This window comes from Henckelia pumila, chromosome 4 (assembly GCF_033568475.1).
Source record: "Henckelia pumila isolate YLH828 chromosome 4, ASM3356847v2, whole genome shotgun sequence".
In the NCBI taxonomy this organism is placed as follows: domain Eukaryota; kingdom Viridiplantae; phylum Streptophyta; class Magnoliopsida; order Lamiales; family Gesneriaceae; genus Henckelia; species Henckelia pumila.
Genome location: NC_133123.1, coordinates 71,051,008 through 71,073,788, shown reverse-complemented (window position 1 = coordinate 71,073,788; position 22,781 = coordinate 71,051,008).

Here is a 22,781-nt window from a genome sequence, read left to right as displayed (position 1 = left end):
GAAAAAAAATCCGTAAATTAAAACGAAAATATTAAATCTCGGAGACGATTATCTTGTTTGATTAGCCACTAATCTGCTCTTGAAAACCATTAATAGGCACTGATAGTTAATAATACGTTGGACTTTATAACTAAGAACAGTATGCTTTCTAAAAAAAAAAACGAAGAACAGTATTCTTGTTGACTTTTTTTTATAATAAAACGAAATTTTAATGATTGTATTCCAACTATGAAATTACAAAATGAAGCGTATATTATACTATTTCGTTATGGTATATTCTCATATACCTTTATTCTTGTAATAAATAAGTGTATTTATGGGAGTATATTCGTTTCAAATGTTGACTTTGGATATTAAATAATTCAAATTTGAATGTAAAATGTCTCAGTTTTTCAGACATAATAAGCAAAAATCCAACACGGAAGCAGTCAATAAAAATAGGACTTTTTTTTGCCTTCAAAAAAAAAAAAATAGGACTTTTGCGTATTCCATTTAAAAAATAATAAAAAAATAATAATAATTAATTCGATATTTTAAATAAAGTATAAACATTTATATATATACATATTTTTTCAAAAAAAAAATATTTCGTTTTATAGAAATCACAAAAATCATACATAAATTTTTTTTTTTTAAAAAAATGACAGTCTATAGCACACGGTATTTCAAAAAAAAAAGAAAAACAACAACAACAACTCAACACAAAACTTAATCGAAAATATTGCTTCGATTTAGTTATCTTTACATGAAAATTTATTGCATATAAATTTATGTTTTACATTAAATGTATGCATATATTGTGTGTGAATATCATATAATATTTTTAATTATTGATTAATGGTTGATAGTAGAGCCGTCAATTTATTATAATATATGTATTTTTTAATAAAAGTTATGAATTTTTTTTGTATTAATTACTTTATATAAAATTTGCACACATGAAATTTAATTTAAATTTTTATTAATATATTTCTATTAATATTTATTTATGAAATAATATTTATAATTAATTATAATTTTATTTATTTATTTTTATTTGTCGTGAGTCAACCCGCGGGCCGGCCCGCCTAACCCGTAACCCACCTTGGGTTGGGTTGGGTTGGGTTGGGTTGGGTTGAGGATTTTCGGCCCGCCAGGATGGTGGGTCGTCCCGCCATCGACTCGCCAAAAGGTTGATTTTTGGTGGGCCGTCCTGCCCCGCCATGGGTTGGCACGTTTGACAGCTCTAGTTGATAGTTGATGTGTTAATTACAACACAAAATTAAATAATATTTACATTAAACCACACGCTTGTTGAAATAAATTAACTCGCTTGTTGAAATAAACTTATGAAATTTAATTTATTTCTTTATGGTATCAATGTATCATGATTAGCACTATTGTGACAGCAATTAAGCTCTCTGAAATCATAATTGCTTTGTTAAATTAATTAATATATAGTGGCCTCTCCAATTTTTTGTTACATTTAGGTGACATATTATGCCCGTTTCGAGTGATTTTCTCAAGTTATATTTGGATCGATAGATTTTATATCTATAATTTCAACTTTATCGGAATGTGCTATGTTCAAGTGAAATTGAAATCTGCTATATTATATATATATATATATATATATATATATATATATATATATACACGATCGATCCCACGTACTCAGCAGGATCGAGCGCGGGCCGAGAAGTTGAAAATAGAGAAACGCATATTTTCACGCGATCGATCAGACGAACTCACGCGATCGAGCGCGCGCAAGGAATTTTGGGCAGTGAATCGTGTAAAATAGCGCGCTCGATCGTGCGTACTTATGCGATCGAGCGCGCTCATCTGTCGGGAAAAAAATAGTAATTTTGAAAACTTTGTTATTTTATTCTCTAGCCTTTATTAGACTCTTAATTCCGATTTTGGAGGATTATTATCAGATTTCGAGACTCTCTCTTGGAGGCTAGGTTTTATTCTTGAATTTCTATCTCTAGTTTTCTTCTTTTCTTTGAATTTTTATGAATTTGGTGATGAATCGTTGTAGCTAAACTTTTTAATACTTGGTTGAGGGAGACAAAACCTTGATGTATTTTATTCATGAGATTTGATTCGTAGTGTTTAATCTTTATTAAGTATCAATTTTTGATCTATATTATTTCATGTTTGTATGCGAGATTTTAGGATTGGCCATCTTAGGATTTTGTTTTGCAAGCGATAGCTAAATTAGAATTCAAATCCGTAATTGTTTGAATAAACTAATTTGTGAAGCAACTACGTGTGATAATTTCTGCTGTTGAATTTATTATTTTGTAGGATCAATTATTGACTAGGCTAAATACAACCGCTGGTGTTTGTGTTGTCTAGGTTCGTCAATTTTACTAGTTTGAATGCTACCGTGGATTTAAATCTAGATTGCTGTTATCGGGTTAATTCATTGGTAAGGGTTAATTTAGAATGCTGTTTTCTAATTAACTAAAATTACGGTAAAACAAGAATTTAGTTTTCAGTGACGAATATTTAATAGGACTAATTATTTTTAGGGAATCGATGATTGAATGAATGAATATCAAGGGTGTAGTCGACCGATACCAAGTATCGCCTCTTATTGATTTCTCCAAGTTTATTATTCAATCTTGCATGTTAGTGAATTTTAATTGTTTAAAATTTTCAGTAGTTAATCTCAAACTTCAAATCCCCTTTTATTTATTTAGAACACATTAAATTTACCTTTTCTCGTGAGAATGATCCCTACTCACACTACTGCATTATTTGTTTATCTGATTGAGTCGAGTAATTTGGGCGTGACACGATTAAGCTCTACCAAATTTTGGCGCCGTTGCCGGGGAACGGTGTTAATTTATTGTGTTCCTTTTCTTTTTGTTTTGTTTTGATTAATCTCACTCTCTTCTTTTTTCTTTGTTCCTAGTTCTCTCTAGTTCATGCTTTCAGGTGATCTTGCTGACGAAGACTTTCTCTACGATCCGGAAATTGAAAGGACTTTGCATAGGCGAAGGAGAGAACTTCGTAGGCAACAACAAGAAGCCGCTGCTCGAGCTGCTTTTCCGAAAGAAGAAGAAGAAGAAATGGCTGCTAATGCTAACCTGAGTCTTAGACAATTGGGCACTCCTGATCCCAATCAACAACCTTTATACATTACTTTTCCTACATTAGAAAATAATGCTACTTTTGAGCTTAAGTCTGGATTAATTCACTTACTACCTTCTTTTCATGGTTTTGCAGGTGAAGATCCCAATAAACACTTGATGGAGTTTCACGTGGTCTGCACGAGTATGAAACCCCATGGAGTGACAGAGGAACAGATTCAGCTGAGAGCCTTTCCTTTCTCTTTGAAGAGTGCTGCTAAGGATTGGCTATACTACTTGCGCTCTGGTTCCATCACAACTTGGACGGAGATGAAAAGAACCTTCCTGGAGAAATACTTTCCAGCCTCTAGAGCTGCAAATATCCGGAAGGAAATCTATGGGATCAAGCAATACTCCGGGAAATAACTGCATGAATACTGGGAGCGGTTCAAGAAGCTTTGTGCTAGTTGTCCGCAGCATCAGATAAGTGAAAACCAATTGATTCAATTTTGCTATGAAGGTTTGTTACCTCATGACAGGAGCATGCTGGACGCAACCAGTGGAGGAGTTTTCGTTGACAAAACTCCGGTACAAGCAAGAAATTTGATAGAGAATATGACTGCCAATTCTCAACAATTTGGCACCATCAGGAACGAGCATCCACCAAGGAAGAACAACGAGGTAAATGTCTCTTCCCTTGAACAGCAATTAATTGAATTGACGACTCTTGTGCGTCAGATGGCTGTAGGGAATGGACAAACTGCAAAGGCATGTGGAATTTGTGCTGCAATGGGACATGCTACTGATACGTGTCCCACACTTCAAGAAGAATCAGTTGAACAGGTCAACGCTACTGGAGGATTTACTGGACCACCCCAGCGAAAATATGATCCTTATTCCAACACATTCAATCCTGGTTGGAAGTATCATCCAAATCTAAGATATGGGAATCCTCAAGCAAATCAATCGGGGCCTCAAGCACCACCACATAATCAAAATTATAGGCCGCCGTATCCTCAACAGCAACAACAGCGACCTCAGATACCAACACCAGGTGAGTTTCTCGAAAATATAGTTAAGGAACTTGACACTAACACTGCAGCTTTTCAACAGGAAACAAGAGCAAGTATCCAGAACATGAACACCCAGATGGGACAGCTCGCCACCGCCATCAACAAGCTAGAAGCACAGCATTCCAATGCTCTACCATCTCAAACAATTCCAAACCCAAGAAAAAATGCAAGTGCAATCACTCTTAGGAATGAGAAGGAGTTGAAGATCAAGGAAAAAGAAGTGGAGACTTCACCCAAGGAGAAACAGCAAGAAGAGCCGAAGGAGACTGATGGAGAAGCATCCAAGGAAGAAGCGCCAAGAGGTAAGTTTCCTCCACTTTCTGAATATAAGCCTGTCGCCCCTTTTCCCTTAGCACTAAAAGAGTCTAGAAAAGATGAAGGGATAAAGGACCTTTATGAGACTTTTCGTAGATGTGAGGTGAATATTCCACTATTAGATGCTATTAAGCAGGTGCCTCGATACGCGAAGTTCTTGAAAGAACTGTGCACAGCCAAGAGGAAACAGACATTGAAGGGTTGTCAAAAAGTGGAACTTGGTGAGAATGTATCTGCTGTGATCCAAAGAAAATTGCCTGCAAAATGCAAGGATCCAGGTATGTTTTCTATCCCATGCACCATAGGGAATGTTAGACTTGAGAAGGCCATGTTAGATCTAGGAGCATCAATCAATGTTATGCCTTATTCTATCTATGCATCCTTGAAACTTGGCCCATTGAACAAAACTGGAATTGTTATTCAGTTAGCTGATAGGTCTAATGCATATCCTAGGGGAGTAGTAGAAGATGTGTTAGTACAAGTGAATGAATTGGTGTTTCCTGCAGATTTTTATGTGCTAGACATGGAAAATGGTGATCATAATAGTCCTATTTTGTTAGGCAGACCGTTTTTGAAAACTTCCATGACAAAAATTGATGTTCACAGTGGCACACTTACTATGGAATTCGATGGCGAGGTTGTGAAATTTAATATTTATGATGCCATAAAATTTCCTGATAGTGATGATTGTGTATTTTCTGTTGATATTGTGGATTTCTTGGCCCAAGATTATTGTGAGCATGCAGGGAAAGATGAGCTAGAGGTGGCTATTACAGCACCCATTATGCAGACAAAAGATGGGATTCGATGCAGTCATGAAGTGGAAGAGATTGAGAAACTTCTGAATAGTTCGCCTGAGCTACCTCAGTCAGGTAATGCCTCTTACTTATCCTTGCCAATCTCTAATATTAGGCGTCTTCCATCTGTTTTGCAGGCACCAGTGGTCGAATTAAAGACGTTTCCAAACCATCTGAAGTATGTTTTTCTTGGTGAAGGAGAAACACTGCCGGTTATCATCTCCAACAGTTTGGAAGTCGATCAAGAAGAGCAGTTACTCAAAGTATTGAAAGAGTACAAGACTGCTATTGGATGGACTATAGCAGACATCAAGGGAATTAGCCCTTCCACATTCATGCACCGAATATTGATGGAGGAAGGAGCAAATCCTTCACGTCAACCACAAAGAAAGTTAAATCCACCAATGATGGAGGTGGTAAAGGCGGAAATTCTGAAGCTGCTTGAAGTTGGGGTCATCTACCCGATCTCTGACAGTCAGTGGGTCAGTCCTGTCCAAGTGGTACCCAAGAAAACCGGAATTACTGTGGTAAAAAACAAGGATGACGAGATGGTTCCCATCCGTATTCAAAATGGGTGGAGGGTTTGTATTTACTACAGGAAGCTGAATGCCGGAACCCGAAAGGACCACTTTCCTTTACCCTTTATTGATCAAATGACTGAAAGGTTAGAGTGTCATCCTTACTATTGTTTTCTTGATGGATATTCTGGTTATTTTCAGATTGCTATCGCACCGGAGGATCAGGAAAAGACGACGTTCACATGCCCGTTTGGCACCTTTGCATATCGACGGATGCCCTTTGGACTTTGCAATGCACCGACCACTTTCCAACGGTGTATGGTTAGTATTTTTTCGGACTTTATTGAGCATATCTTAGAAGTTTTCATGGATGACTTCACTGTCTATGGTGATTCCTTTGAAAACTGTCTATCTAACCTTGCACTTGTCCTTAAGAGGTGTGTCAAAACCAACCTAGTTTTAAATTCTAAAAAATGTCATTTTATGGTTGGGCAAGGTATGGTTTTGGGTCATGTTGTGTCATCTAAGGGCATAGAGGTAGATAGGGCTAAAATTGATATCATTCAGTCTCTCCCTTATCCCACATGTGTGCGGGAAGTGCGTTTTTTTCTTGGCCATGCATGTTTTTACAGGAGGTACATCCAATATTTCGCCAAGATCGCATCCCCCATGTGCAAGCTATTACAAAAAGATGTGTCATTTGAGTTTAATGAGTCATGCAAATCATCCTTTGACAAATTGAAGAACTCCTTGACATCTGCACCAATAATCCAACCACCGGATTGGAGCCAGCCATTCGAGATTATGTGTGACGCCAGTGACTATACCGTTGGCGCTGTTTTAGGCCAGAAAGTTGGGAAAGCATCGCATGCTATTTATTACGCTTCGCGTATACTGAACGATGCCCAACGAAATTATTCCACTACTGAAAAGGAGCTTTTAGCTGTTGTTTTTGCATTAGAAAAATTTCGCTCCTATTTACTTGGTGCTAAAGTTATTGTTTACTCTGACCATGCAGCTCTTCGTTATCTGATGGCGAAGAAAGAGGCAAAACCAAGGCTGATCCGGTGGATACTACTTATGAGCGAATTTGATGTGGAAATCAAGGACAAAAGAGGGGCCGAGAATCAAGTTGCTGACCACTTGAATCGTCTAGTTCATGTTGATGAGGAGCTGAATTTGCGAGAAGAATTTCCTGATGAACAGCTGTTTTCGGCGAGCGCCGAATTACCATGGTACGCAAATATTGTGAATTATTTAGTTACTAATGGTTTCCCCTCTGAATTTTCCAAGGCACAAAGAGACAAAGTAAGAAGCGATGCGAAGTATTATGTGTGGGATGATCCATACTTGTGGAAACACTGCGCTGATCAAGTTATACGTCGATGTGTCCCTGCGAGCGAGGTAATCCCTATCCTCACGTTTTGTCATTCTTATGCATGTGGTGGTCACTTTGGAGCAAAAATGACATCAAGAAATGTGTTGGACAGCGGATTTTTCTGGCCTTCCTTATTTCTAGACGCTTACCTGTTCTGTAAGTCGTGCGCTCAATGCCAAAGGACAGGTAACATCTCCCAACGAAAGGAGATGCCCCAACAACCTATTCTAGTTTGTGAGATCTTTGATGTGTGGGGCATCGACTTCATGGAACCCTTTCCGAGTTCATATGGTTATGTTTATATATTACTTGCTGTGGATTATGTCTCGAAGTGGGTGGAAGCAAAGGCCACCCGTACTGACGATTCTCAAGTTGTTGTAGAGTTTATCAAGCATAACATTTTCTCTAGGTTTGGAATTCCGAGAGCCCTCATCAGTGATAGAGGTACACACTTCTGCAACCGAACTATGGCGAGTTTGCTTAAAAAGTACCATGTGACGCACATGATCTCCACTGCATATCATCCACAATCCAACGGTCAAGCTGATGTATCAAACAGAGAGATCAAATCTATCCTGGAAAAGACCGTGAATCCTACTAGAAAGGATTGGAGCTTAAGGTTAGATGATGCCTTGTGGGCATATAGAACCGCATTCAAGACACCGATTGGAATGTCTCCATATCGGTTAATTTTTGGGAAAGCCTGTCATCTGCCAGTGGAATTGGAGCATAGAGCCTATTGGGCTATCAAAAATTTTAACATGCAGATGGATGAGAGCGGCGAGCACCGAAAGCTACAGTTGCAAGAATTGGAAGAGATCCGGAATGATGCCTATGCTAGCTCTAAGATTTACAAGGACAAAACAAAGGCCTTCCATGACAAGATGATCTCTCGACGAAACTTCGAAGTCGGTCAGAAAGTTTTGCTCTATCATTCACGACTTCGGTTGTTTCCAGGTAAGTTACGTTCGCGTTGGAATGGACCGTTTGTTGTTACTAATGTCTTTCCTCATGGTTCAGTCGAAATTCAAAGTTTGGACACCTCCAAAACATTCAAAGTAAATGGCCACCGGCTGAAGCACTACTATGAAGGAATCCAAGTGAACATCGGAGAGGATGAGCATGATATCACCCTTGATGCTCCGCAAAATGTCGACTAAAATTGCGGCATGCAGCCGAGCTATAGACTGAATGTAAATTTAGCGCTGACTGGGAGGCAACCCAGTGTTTCTTTCCCTTTCGTTTTTACTTGCTTTTCTTATTTTGGTTTATTTTCGCTTTATTTTGTTGTTTTTGTTTTTCGGTAAATTATGGAAAAATAAAAAAAATAAATTTTTTTTAAAGCTTTGTGCGCTCGATCCTGCGTACTCACGCGATCGAGCGCACGTTTTTCCCCAAGTTTTTGCCCCGGAATTTTAAAGGGCGCGCTCGATCCTGCGTATTCACGCAATCGAGCGCGCGATTCCACCCCTTGTTTCTGTCCGGATTTTAAATGGCGCGCTCGATCCTGCGTACTCACGCGATCGAGCGCGCTCCCCTGAGCCCGTTTTTTTTTTATTTATTTCCTTCCTCCCCTTTTCCCTTCACTTTCTCTTTCCCTCTCTCTCGGTTACTCTAGAACCCTAAATCCCCAAATTTGAATTTTTCAAATCGTCACCAATTTCTCTTGACAAATTGCAGGTCTCACCACACGGATTGCACTCACCCTCCTATTTCTCTTCTCCACTTCTCCAGTGCCCGATTTTTCCAAGAAACACCGGAATTCTTAGTGCACGCCACGTGTTCGATATATTGTCCCGGTCAAATTTCTTGCTCATCTCACACATTTATGGGCCCAAAACGCACTCGAGAGCGCGGAGAATCGTCTCGCCAAGGAGTTAGGAATACCCAGGACCCAATCCACCCAGCCGGCCAATTCGTCAACCAAGCGGCTCGGGATCGATACGATCATGCTAAAGCCCATCGCTCCCCTATTACTGAGAGGGGTTTTGCTCTAATGGACTACGAAAGCGATGTGTCTAACCAAGTTGTCAACCGTGGGTGGGGGCCATTTTCTCGACAGCCATCCCCGGCTATTGTCCCTATTGTGAGGGAATTCTATGCCAATGCAGCAATGCGCACGGATGATAAGGCCTTCGTCCGGGGTATTCTAGTTTCATATGCACCACAAGATTTGAATAGCCTTTTGGAGACGCTCGACGTCGATGACAGTCTCTACCAAAGCATAGCTTCCGGCCCGGATTTGTACGAAGTCATTCAGCAAATATGCATGTCCAAATTTCATCTCAATCCGACGGCTAGATCTTTGGATATGAATTTTACAAAATCGCTGCTTGCTGGGAGAAAAGTTGCTCGCTCGATCCGCAACATCTTGCCGATCGAGCGAGACATGCTGTTCGGGAAAAAATCTGTAATTTAGGAATTTTTATTATTAAGGACTCTAGCCTTAATTAAAAGAGATATCTCGAATTTTAGAGTCAGATATTGATGGGGAAGAGAGAGGAGACGCAGAAGAGGCTCAAGAACCATCTTGGCGGCTAGGTTTTATCTTTATTGTTCTTAGATTTTAATTCTTCTTGTTTTTATTCTTGGTTGAGGAAGACGAACCCTTGAATTTATTTATCTTGTGAGATTCAGATTTTCATTGTTTGATTTTTATCAAGTATCAAGAATTATTCTGAATTGATTGATATGCTTGTGTATGAGATTTTTAGATTGGCCATCTTAGGATTTCATTATACAGTCGAATGCTAAATTAGAATTCAAATCCGTAATTGTTTGAAACCTCTGATTTGCGAAGCAACTATGATTAATATTTTCTGCTGTTGAATTTGTTAAATCGTAGAAATAATAATTGACTAGGCTAAATTCATCCACTTGTGTATGGGTTGTCTAGCTTTATCAGTTTTACTAGTTTGAATGCTACCGTGGATTTAAATCTGATCGCTGGTATTGGGTTAGTTTATGGGGTAAGGGTTAACTTAGACTGCTGTTGTCTAGTTAACTAAAATTAAGGTGAAACAGGAATTAAATTTTCAATGATGAATATTCGATGTGAATTAATTATTTTTAGAGAATCGATGATCGAGTGAATGATTTCAAGGGTATAGTCGACCGATACCAAGTCTCGTTATTTTATTGATCTTTCTTATTTTAATTCTTGCTTAGTAGTTTTTTAAATCCAAAAAAATTCCCTTTTATTTATTTCCAGTATTTTTAAGAACACAAATAAATTTCATTTTCCTCGTGGGAACGATCCCTACTCTCGCTACTACATGTTTATTTAGTTAATCTGAGTTGGGTTAATTTGGGCGCGACACGACTAAGCGTTACCATCGGGTCTCTACTTTCCGATGATTATCACGCAACTGTGCTTGCGCGCTGGGATGCCACATCGATCCGACGAAGAATGGTTACAACCCATGCGTCCTATTGACGGCGCAACTGTCGATGCCAAAAGAGAATATCGGAGGAGCCAGTTCATGGTGGACGATCAATTTGTGCCGGTGCCCGACCCACTACGCCCTCTACCGCTTCCACGCCGAACCACTACTATCACGGTTCGAGCGTTGGCCAATCAAGCCCAATATCAGAATGCTTTCAATGCAGTGGTGGCCTCGAATTTTCAGGCCTTGGACTTTATTTGTCGAGGAATTTCCGAGCGGCTTGGGATTGACCCCACCACATTGCCCCCGGCTATCCCATTTCCACAGCCTTCTGACTTTCAAGGCACCGATCCCGTCCTACCTCCCGAGCATGAAGAGGAAGATGCCGCCGACCATTGAACCAGGGGAGTTTTGCTTTTCTTTTGTCGCTTAGCATATTGTTTCGTTGTTTGTTTGTGTTTTGTCTTGTAATGCATTGAGGACAATGCTTAGGTTAGGTGTGGGGGGGTGCATTGTTTGCATTTTGCATTTTGTTTCTTTTGTTTTGTTTTTTTCTTGTGTTGTTATGCATCGTATTGTTGTGTTGTCGTTTTTGTTGTTCAAATGCATAAGTTGAGGATGAGTTGTTAGCCTATGATGGGGTAGTTGAAAAATGAAATTTTTGAAAAATTTTACTCTTGATTGGACATGAGAAACCATAGGTTGATTGTTGAATATTCTTAAGCATGTATGTTTAACCAGTGAAGTGTAGCGATGTATTAGATATCGTGGATGTCTGTTGGATCATTGCACGACAATAGGTATTTGTGGAACTTGATGGTTCTTAATTCTTGATGATCCTGTTGATTTAGCATTTACTCTCTTGGGTATTTTTAGAAGTAAAAAAGAAAAAATCAGCTTTTATAGCATGTTTATGAAGTAATCAACTCCATCCGGGTTTCAAACAAGATGTTTGAAATCCTACTCATCTTGTTTGTGGCTAAGTCTGCGGAAAAAAATAAAATGGGGTTTAGCCTTGAAAAAATAAATTAGTAAGACATCAGTTCCATTCGGGCTTGAAATGTGTTTGAAATCCTATTCACTATTTCATAGCTAAGTATGCGGGTAATTATTGGGACTGCAAAAGAAATCGCAAATTAGTGCTTAGTTAGCTTGAGAGATTTGTGTTTTGTTGATGGATTGTTGGGAGGAGAGTTCTTGATTGTGAGACTTGCACTGAATTGTTATAGGTCGGCGAACAGTCTTGAAACTTTGTTCTTTTGAAGTTGCATATAACTGGGGTAACATGGCACACACACACGCTCGCATTCGACTGAAGGTGTATCATTGATGATTGAGAGTAGCTATGAACTTGTTTTTTTGATGAAAGTGGTTTTCTCTGAGGCTAAATTTTATGCATAATCGTTCTTGCTTATGTGTTTATCCTGTTTCATTTTGTTTTTGCATGACTTGCTCGAGGGCGAGCAAGGATTAAGTGTGAGGGTATTTGATAGTCGTGTTTTGTTTGCATATTTTGTTGTTATTTTATTGGTAGTTTGCATGCATTTAATTGTGTTTGTTCATGTTTTATCTTAGTTTTGTCTTTTGCATGCATTTATATTCATAACATACTCCCGGGTTTAATGTGTAGGAGATTTCAAGATGAAGAAAACGAAGGCAGAATATTGGTTTTTCCCATGCGATCGATCCCACGTACTCAGCAGGATCGAGCGCGGGCCGAGAAGTTGAAAACAGAGAAACGCATATTTTCACGCGATCGATCGGACGAACTCACGCGATCGAGCGCGCGCAAGGAATTTTAGGCAGTGAATCGTGTAAAATAGTGCGCTCGATCGTGCGTACTTATGCGATCGAGCGCGCTCGTCTGTCGGGAAAAAAATAGTAATTTTGGAAACTTTGTTATTTTATTCTCTAGCCTTTATTAGACTCTTAATTCCGATTTTGGAGGATTATTATCAGATTTTGAGACTCTCTCTTGGAGGCTAGGTTTTATTCTTGAATTTCTATCTCTAGTTTTCTTCTTTTCTTTGAATTTTTATGAATTTGGTGATGAATCGTTGTAGCTAAACCTTTTAATACTTGGTTGAGGGAGACGAAACCTTGATGTATTTTATTCATGAGATTTGATTCGTAGTGTTTAATCCTTATTAAGTATCAATTTTTGATCTATATTATTTCATGTTTGTATGCGAGATTTTAGGATTGGCCATCTTAGGATTTTGTTTTGCAAGCGATAGCTAAATTAGAATTCAAATCCGTAATTGTTTGAATAAACTAATTTGCGAAGAAACTACGTGTGATAATTTCTGCTGTTGAATTTATTATTTCGTAGGATCAATTATTGACTAGGCTAAATACAACCGCTGGTGTTTGTATTGTCTAGGTTCGTCAGTTTTACTTGAAACATCCTAAAACTTCTAGTGAATTTTTTTTTTTTATTTTTAAAATAACTCTCTAACTATAAAATAATAAATATATATATATGCACATGCATATATATATCGTACTAAAAAAAATATACTTTACTTAATTTAAAATACATATACACAATAAATACAATAAAAGTACTCGCATGCAATTAAATACTTAAAAATAACTTTTCTTAATTTAATATATATCTACACATTAAACATAAATAATAACAAAAGTACATGCATGAAAATAAATACCTAACATTAAATACTAAATAATATTTTATAAGAATTCCATAATAAAACTCCTAAATAATATTTCTTTCACAAAAATTCATGAAAACTTAGAAAATAAATACTTAAATCAAAAATCCATGCATATACTAAATATATATAATAATAAAACTTATGCGGAAATAAATGTTCTAGTCTCAACATAAAATTCATAATTGAGCGATGGTCACGGGTACTAGCCGCCTGGATACTCATACGCCCTCGCCGCCAGTCGGGAACACATTAACTTCATTAATAATCTTCTCACCTGCACCATTTAAATCTAGTGAGCCTAGAGGCTCAGCACGTTCTATCCTTATATAACAAAATGAAACCACACACCAGCACACATCATATAAAATACGTGAATATAATTATATGTGCATGATCTTAAAAATATATGCATATAGACATGAATAAATAATTATAATGCTTCATCATCATGCTAAACATAAACATCATATTTAATAAATCTCATTAAATACTTTTCATCATTTCTTAGTTCTCAACAGGTCGTATCCATGTCGGTGGCATCATACTAAGCGATTGATCAATCTATAAACCAACGTACGCGGTGGTGGGATTTCCACCTCTGTGCTGCTACTTCACCAGCCCTCTCAGCTGGATCCATAAGCTCATCATACTTATACATCATTAGGAAGGTCACCGGGCCCAGGTATCCCGGCCTCCAACCACATCACTTTCCACCTTCACTTCAACTTCCATAAAAATATATTTTTCTTAACATGCAATTAAACTTATCATAAAAATTCTTAATGATGCATGAACATAAAAATTCTCATATATTTCTTTATTTTCATGAAAATTCGCCCGTAAATATATATTTAATTTATTTTCTTAAAAATAATACTTATATATCTAATAAAAATGCATGCATGAATTAAATATATATTTACGGACATTTATTTTTCCAAGGACTTGTTCGAGCTGCTGACCACTAGACTTAACTCAAAATTTCCTAGACTGGCTCAAAAACCCAAAAGCTCAACCTGACCTGGCCCATTAAGCTTCATGGGCCCCAGGCCCATGAGAAACTAATGGGCTCACTAACAACATAATTTAGGCCCCTTAACTAATTAACTTAAAATTAAATTAATAAAATTATTAACTAACCATTAACTTATAAATTAAACGATAAAATTACTAAACCCGACACAACCTGGCCCAATAATTCTCATGGATCACACGGCCCATGACAAATTAGTGGGCTCACTTCATTAATTATTTAATCCCATTAAACTAGTCCAATTAATTAATTAATCAAGCCCAAACCCATTAATTGTTAATTAATCTCTTATTTAATTAAAATAAAAAAAAAACACCCGAGCCTAAATAATAAAAATCTAGACCCGGACTAAAATTATTTGACCCATCATTTTAGACCCGAACCGGACCCGGATCCAAGGACCCAAGCCCGGCCCAAGAACAACCCAAACCCACGGCCCACTTATAATTCCCAACAGTACGTACGACATGCACACACCATCACCCATCTTCATTAACCCTCGGCCGTGAGCAGTTCTTGCTGCATGCCTTCGGCCGGCCAGCTCCGGCCACCCTTGGCCGGAGCTCCAACCCCTGAACCTCCCCAGAACCCAGACACGACCTTAGGACTAGGCCAGACTCAAGCCAAAACTCAGCATGAACTGCCCGATCCTCTCATTCCTTGCTTCGATGCGCAGGTCACAACCCTTCCCTTTTTTTTGACCGGCTCCGGCCAGCACCGGCCGGAGCTCCGACACCTGGACCACCCCAGGGTCCAGGCGCAACTTTAGGACCAGGCTTGGCTCAAGCCAAGACCCTGCCTGAACCCACCGAAGCCCCCCAACTCAAAATCAAGCCGCTGCGGGAAATTCGTCGAACCGAAGAAGAGTTCTCACGCCCAACCCTGGTTCCAGCCTTCTCCATGAACAAACCACCCCACTATACCGACCCTAGGGACTCTAGTTAGGACCCCGAACCCAGGTGCAGCAGACCCGAACATATCATGGACAAAAACATGCAGAAATCGGGACATGCATAAAACGTGAAAACAAGCATGAGCCATGAAGAATGTCATTCAAATTAATCTAAAACACATGCGCATAATCTCATCATTCATCTTTTAAAAAAAATAGTTTAATATAATCCAAATGGTGTTCAAGAATGGAAATCAAACATGCCTTGTGAAGTTTTAAATCCCAAAAACCCGATGTCGATGCGTAGGAGGATCACGTGGATGAACGACCTTCAAAAGCTTGTTTAAATCTTCGGAAAACCTTCTGAGATGTGTGTGTCGTGATGAGGGAAAAGCATAATTATTTGATGGCGGCTAGGAGAGTAAAAACGTGAGGGAAGGTGGGTTTTTAGGTTAGAATAAATTAAATTACACTAATTAAACTAAGTAGATAATATAACATAAATATAAGATTTTTAACTTTTTAAAAAATATCTACTAATCTGATATATAATAGTAAATCACGAAATATAGAATTAAAGGATTTTTAAAGATCAATAAAAGTCATTAAAATGACTTATTTTGGCTAAAAATAAATCCTTAAATAAATATATTATTAAATACTAAAATTTTCTTGACAAAATACCTTAAAATAATATTTTAAAGCTCCTAAAAATTCATAAAAGAATTTGGGTGAAAATAACATCTCTTCCGTCCACGGCCCCGCCTACGCGATCATAAAATAAACTTTCTCAAATAAATTCATAAATCACATCATACCGATTTAAATGCCGAACCAATATTTAAAACATGCCAATAAATCACATAATTCACATAATAACATATAAAATTAATTTAACACATTTTCACATTATTTTAAAATTATTAAATCCCCTAGTTATGCATGCGGATTTACGTGCCGAATTTCTGGGCGTTACAATTCTCTCCCCCTTAAATGGAATTTCGTCCTCGAAATTGAAACGAACTCTAGGCAAGAACAAGTTTCCTCGTGTAGTTCCCAATAGAGCAATCCAAATATGACAAATTTAATGCATTAAATTAAATTACCCGTGACGTGCAAAGTATCCGGTGCTGCTTCCTCTGCCTGCATCACAAAGACTCGTCCAACAGCATTCTTCTTGGGACAATGCAGCATAATGTGTCCCGGTTCCTTGCAATGGTAGCACATGCCTGATCCCCTCATACACGGTCCTGGATGGGGCTTCTGGCATTTCTGGCAGAGAGGTAGTGCTTCTGCACGAGGAACGATAGCTCCTTGCTGTCTCAGTGGACTTGGGCCTTTCGACGGCCCAGTAGACTGCTTCTTTGCATCCCGCTGTGGATACGACTCATGGTACGATGTTTGTAGCTGCCTCTTCCTCTGTTGCTCCCTCAAGATATCCTTCCTACCCTCCTCGGATCGTAGTGCCCTACTCACCGCTGCCTCATAAGTGGTGACGTCCAACATGCGTACATCATGCTTGATGTCCGCCCTAAGCCCATCAACAAACTGTCTCAATTTCTCCGGTGCACTGTCAGCAATAAGGGGTACGAAGCGACACCCCCTCTCGAACTGTGTAATGTACTCCACCACAGACTTGTCCCCCTGACGGAGACTCATGAACTCCCGGATCATGCGGCTGCGCACATCCTCAGTGAAATACTTGGCAAAGAACATACGTCTGAACTCTATCCAAGTCAAAGTAGGTAGGTTCATGCCTCTAACAGCGCCTTCCCACCACGAGGCTGCATCCCCTCTCATCATATAAACTGCACACTTGACTCTGTCCACATCTGTAATCCCCATGTAGTCAAAGATAGACTCTAGTGATCGGATCCATCCCTCGGCAATGAGCGGATCAGTGGTGCCTGTAAACTCCTTGGGTCCCTTCTTCTAGAACCGCTCAGCCACATCCTCATCGTGTGAAAGCCTCGGACGTGCCGCCTGCTGCTCCAACAGAGCAGTAATCCCAACCATCATATTCGCATTGGCCTGCTCCAATGCTGAAAGAGGATTCTGTGGAGGTGGAGGTGGAGGTGGAGGTCCCCCACGTCTGTTCACTGGTCTCGGAGGCATTCTGTACCACCACATATTTCTTTACGTAAATCGCCATGCATAACTAATATTTTTGACTTTAAGACTGTCGTAACTTTAAATTCTCATTTTCATAAATAAATAAAAACATAACTCCTGTGTCCCATGCATAAATCATAATTTAAAACACTTAAAACTTACAGACTGGCAGTGCGGCTTCTGAGCTCCGTGTAGCAGGCTAGTAACCCTCCAAGGACCAAGGCTTTGATACCAAATGAAACATCCTAGAACTTCTAGTGAAATTTTTTTTTTTTTTATTTTTAAAATAACTCTCTAACTATAAAATAATAAATATATATATATGCACATACATATATATATCGTACTAAAAAAAATATACTTTACTTAATTTAAAATACATATACACAATAAATACAATAAAAGTACTCGCATGTAATTAAATACTTAAAAATAACTTTTCTTAATTTAATATATATCTACACATTAAACATAAATAATAACAAAAGTACATGCATGAAAATAAATACCTAACATTAAATACTAAATAATATTTTATAAGAATTCCATAATAAAACTCCTAAATAATATTTCTTTCACAAAAATTCATGAAAACTTAGAAAATAAATACTTAAATCAAAAATCCATGCATATACTAAATATATATAATAATAAAACTTATGCGGAAATAAATGTTCTAGTCTCAACATAAAATTCATAATTGAGCGATGGTCACGGGTACTAGCCGCCTGGATACTCATACGCCCTCGCCGCCAGTCGGGAACACATTAACTTCATTAATAATCTGCTCACGTGCACCATTTAAATCTAGTGAGCCTAGAGGCTCAGCACGTTCTATCCTTATATAACAAAATGAAACCACACACCAGCACACATCATATAAAATACGTGAATATAATTATATGTGCATGATCTTAAAAATATATGCATATAGACATGAATAAATAATTATAATGCTTCATCATCATGCTAAACATAAACATCATATTTAATAAATCTCATTAAATACTTTTCATCATTTTTTAGTTCTCAACAGGTCGTATCCATGTCGGTGGCATCATACTAAGCGATTGATCAATCTATAAACCAACGTACGCGGCGGTGGAATTTCCACCTCTGTGCTGCTACTTCACCAGCCCTCTCAGCTGGATCCATAAGCTCATCATACTTATACATCATTAGGAAGGTCACCGGGCCCAGGTATCCCGGCCTCCAACCACATCACTTTCCACCTTCACTTCAACTTCCATAAAAATATATTTTTCTTAACATGCAATTAAAATTATCATAAAAATTCTTAATGATGCATGAACATAAAAATTCTCATATATTTCTTTATTTTCATGAAAATTCGCCCGTAAATATATATTTAATTTATTTTCTTAAAAATAATACTTATATATCTAATAAAAATGCATGCATGAATTAAATATATATTTACGGACATTTATTTTTCCAAGGACTTGTTCGAGCTGCTGACCACTAGACTTAACTCAAAATTTCCTAGACTGGCTCAAAAACCCAAAAGCCCAACCTGACCTGGCTCATTAAGCTTCATGGGCCCCAGGCCCATGAGAAACTAATGGGCTCACTAACAACATAATTTAGGCCCCTTAACTAATTAACTTAAAATTAAATTAATAAAATTATTAACTAACCATTAACTTATAAATTAAACGATAAAATTACTAAACCCGACACAACCTGGCCCAATAATTCTCATGGATCACACGGCCCATGACAAATTAGTGGGCTCACTTCATTAATTATTTAATCCCATTAAACTAGTCCAATTAATTAATTAATCAAGCCCAAACCCATTAATTGTTAATTAATCTCTTATTTAATTAAAATAAAAAAAAACACCCGAGCCTAAATAATAAAAATCTAGACCCGGACTAAAATTATTTGACCCATCATTTTAGACCCGAACCGGACCCGGATCCAAGGACCCAAGCCCGGCCCAAGAACAACCCAAACCCACGGCCCACTTATAATTCCCAACAGTACGTACGACATGCACACACCATCACCCATCTTCATTAACCCTCGGCCGTGAGCAGTTCTTGCTGCATGCCTTCGGCCGGCCAGCTCCGGCCACCCTTGGCCGGAGCTCCAACCCCTGAACCTCCCCAGAACCCAGACACGACCTTAGGACTAGGCCAGACTCAAGCCAAAACTCAGCATGAACTGCCCGATCCTCTCATTCCTTGCTTCGATGCGCAGGTCACAACCCTTCCTTTTTTTTTGACCGGCTCCGGCCAGCACCGGCCGGAGCTCCGACACCTGGACCACCCCAGGGTCCAGGCGCAACTTTAGGACCAGGCTTGGCTCAAGCCAAGACCCTGCCTGAACCCACCGAAGCCCCCCAACTTAAAATCAAGCCGCTGCGGGAAATTCGCCGAACCGAAGAAGAGTTCTCACGCCCAACCCTGGTTCCAGCCTTCTCCATGAACAAACCACCCCACTATACCGACCCTAGGGACTCTAGTTAGGACCCCGAACCCAGGTGCAGCAGACCCGAACATATCATGGACAAAAACATGCAGAAATCGGGACATGCATAAAACGTGAAAACAAGCATGAGCCATGAAGAATGTCATTCAAATTAATCTAAAACACATGCGCATAATCTCATCATTCATCTTTTAAAAAAAATAGTTTAATATAATCCAAATGGTGTTCAAGAATGGAAATCAAACATGCCTTGTGAAGTTTTATATCCCAAAAACCCGATGTCGATGCGTAGGAGGATCACGTGGATGAACGACCTTCAAAAGCTTGTTTAAATCTTCGGAAAACCTTCTGAGATGTGTGTGTCGTGATGAGGGAAAAGCATAATTATTTGATGGCGGCTAGGAGAGTAAAAACGTGAGGGAAGGTGGGTTTTTAGGTTAGAATAAATTAAATTACACTAATTAAACTAAGTAGATAATATAACATAAATATAAGATTTTTAACTTTTTAAAAAATATCTACTAATCTGATATATAATAGTAAATCACGAAATATAGAATTAAAGGATTTTTAAAGATCAATAAAAGTCATTAAAATGACTTATTTTGGCTAAAAATAAATCCTTAAATAAATATATTATTAAATACTAAAATTTTCTTGACAAAATACCTTAAAATAATATTTTAAAGCTCCTAAAAATTCATAAAAGAATTTGGGTGAAAATAACATCTCGTCCGTCCACGGCCCCGCCTACGCGATCATAAAATAAACTTTCTCAAATAAATTCATAAATCACATCATACCGATTTAAATGCCGAACCAATATTTAAAACATGCCAATAAATCACATAATTCACATAATAACATATAAAATTAATTTAACACATTTTCACATTATTTTAAAATTATTAAATCCCCTAGTTATGCATGCGGATTTACGTGCCGAATTTCTGGGCGTTACATTACTAGTTTGAATGCTACCGTGGATTTAAATCTAGATTGCTGTTATCGGGTTAATTCATTGGTAAGGGTTAATTTAGAATGCTGTTTTCTAATTAACTAAAATTACGGTGAAACAAGAATTTAGTTTTCAGTGACGAATATTTAATAGGACTAATTATTTTTAGGGAATCGATGATTGAATGAATGAATATCAAGGGTGTAGTCGACCGATACCAAGTCTTGCCTCTTATTGATTTCTCCAAGTTTATTATTCAATCTTGCATGTTAGTGAATTTTAATTGTTTAAAATTTTCAGTAGTTAATCTCAAACTTCAAATCCCCTTTTATTTATTTAGAACACATTAAATTTACCTTTTCTCGTGGGAACGATCCCTACTCACACTACTGCATTATTTGTTTATCTGATTGAGTCGGGTAATTTGGGCGTGACACGATTAAGCGCTACCAATGTCACAGATCTATATTCGTTAAATGGGTCGACCACATCGCAGATCCGTTTCCCAAAATTAACCCGTTAGACCGCTTCATAGGAGTTTTTCATATTTTATATAGTGAGATTTGATAAATTTATCTTAAAGATATAAATGTAATACATTCACATACATAAAATATAAACTTTGATGTCGCTTGAAATTGAATATACTAAAGACTCGATTACTTGTACTTGTTGGTTTCATTATACCTAAAAACAAGGCACCTTAGGTGCAGAAATGCACTCATCGGGAAGCTAAAAGTAATCACTATCGCCATTAGACTTTGAAAAATATGACTTCCTTACATAATATGTACAATACAATAATAAAAATTATTAAATTTAGTGGCTGTTGTGAACTAACTAACTAACCAATTAACTAAACTATTCATCAAGTCGTGGACATTATTAACCAATTCCAATTTCCGCGTCCCATCCCTTGTGAAACAATCATTTATCACGATGAACTAATAAATGTGACAAAAAAAAATAGAATTTGTTAAAAATCGCAATGATCAAAATAAATTTCACTATTACACATTTAACTAATTCCCAAACAAACGTTGGAAACTAACACAAGAATGAGTAGAACTCGAGACGATTCGTGACGAGTTTCGCGGAGTCGGAAGTAATGGCATTCATAGGATGAGAAATAAATTTCAGTCGAGCAAATTCAAAAGGGGGGAGATGACTTCGACAAGTTGCGAGAGGTTGACATTTAAAATGTCAAACACTAAAATAATGCTACAACTCTTGTGAATGAAGTACAATGAATATATATATATATTTTTTGAACATAGTACAATGAATATTTTAAGTAATTTGACAATAAAAAAAATGCAATTTTAATTTTTGGGCAATTGTATTCATCCATACATCAACGTCAAGAAATTCAGCAATGGGAGTAGTCGTATTCCCACCTCTTTTGGGTCGGCCTCAACCTGTCCCGTATACATACTACTACAAAACTAGTTCTTTCTTTGATATTAACTTATAAAATTGATGCACTTTCTTTGGTGCTGATGGACTTTAGGAAATATGTAAAAGATTTCCATATAAACAGTCCACTTGAGATTTTTATGTCTTACGTAGGATGAGTTTCACTTATGTAGTGTGGTTAAATGTGAGTTTTTTTTGCCGATGACTTGTAAATAATCTAGTATCAAAATCTCAAGTGTGAGACGAGATATCGAGTTCGAGATCCAATTATAACAAAAACTCAATGAAAGATGTGATTAGTTCGATTTTAGCATATGGAGACTGCTCTAACATTTGTTGCAATGATTATAGGGGAAGTCATGTCATCCTTCATGTGATGGAATGAATAAGGCAACCAAACATCGACCTCAAATTGATCAAGGCAACCTTTTCATGTTACCATTCTCAATTTGAAATCAACTCATATTTATCCATAATCTGAAGTAAAGTTCAATAAGTGGAAATAATTTTGAAATAAAAATTAATATTTTTGATAAATTGGATCGAGTAAAATACTAACTCACATAACTCACAAAATTAATCCATGAGAAAATCTAATAAAAGTTTTTGTGTTCTTTGAGTCAACCATTTGTATCTTCCAATCACGATTTATCACAAATCTCTTATTTAAGTCGATGTTGTAAATTCCCGAACAATGTAAAACGTCCAG